The sequence below is a fragment of the Ananas comosus genome, unplaced genomic scaffold (assembly GCF_001540865.1).
Source record: "Ananas comosus cultivar F153 unplaced genomic scaffold, ASM154086v1, whole genome shotgun sequence".
Lineage (NCBI taxonomy): Eukaryota > Viridiplantae > Streptophyta > Magnoliopsida > Poales > Bromeliaceae > Ananas > Ananas comosus.
The window spans coordinates 7,797-8,782 of record NW_017892082.1 but is presented as its reverse complement, the minus strand read 5'-3'; positions in this window follow the sequence as shown (position 1 = coordinate 8,782).

Genomic DNA, 986 nt, shown 5'->3' with positions numbered 1-986 from the left:
TCATATAATGATGTAACATGGAAAATGAAGAAGCAAAATGAAGCTACTACAAGAGTGATAATTACTTTGTCACTTCTCCCAAAAAAATAAGAACAAGAAAATTAATTTAGATCCTCAGTTAAAATTAATTTGAGGTAAAAATGTACAGAACTTATATGAACTACAAATTATTTTGAATTGATTACTTAATTTTTTTTAAAAAAATTATTTTACTATCTATTTTTTTTATTTATTTAATCTGAGTAAGTCAATGACACTTTAATTTCAAAATTTAAATATGTTGTTTATTTTTATTGATTTAGTTAGTATGTTTTATACATTTTTCACGGCTATAAGTTTATTAAGTCAAAGTATTGTTAGCTGACTCAAATCAAATAAATTGAAGGTTTTGATAATAAAATCAAAATTTTAAAAGATTAGATCTATGAGTTAAATCAATTTATGGTTCGGATAAGTTGTATAAGATTTTACATTAATTTGATGATAAAAATTGGTTTTGAAACTTATGCATGGTGTTCAAAGCTACACAAAGGTCTCAAATGCTGGATCTTGTAGATCTTACGTGGCTCAATCATTATCATGACAAAAAATGAAAATGCCTTGTCTCAAATGTGTCAAAATTTTGTACTCTTTTTGTTGGATTCTTATTTCCCTAGAATAAAACAAGAACTTATATAAGTGTGTAGATCTCTCTCTCTCTCTCTCTCTCTCTCTCTCTCTTATAGTGTGACATTCCAGAATTTAAAATAGAAAAAACTTCAAATACCATCCTTTTGGTTTCACACTTTTTAACTCTAGTATTCTGTGGTTTAAAACGTATTATTTTCATACTCTGTGGTCTCATTTTTCTCTTTCCGTTATCCTCTCAGTTAATTTTTTCGTTAAATCAGTGGCAAAGTTAAAACCACAGGGTACTAAAATAAAAATTCTGTAAATCACACGGTACTAAAGTGGATATTCAATAAACCATAGGTTGGAGGGTGGGG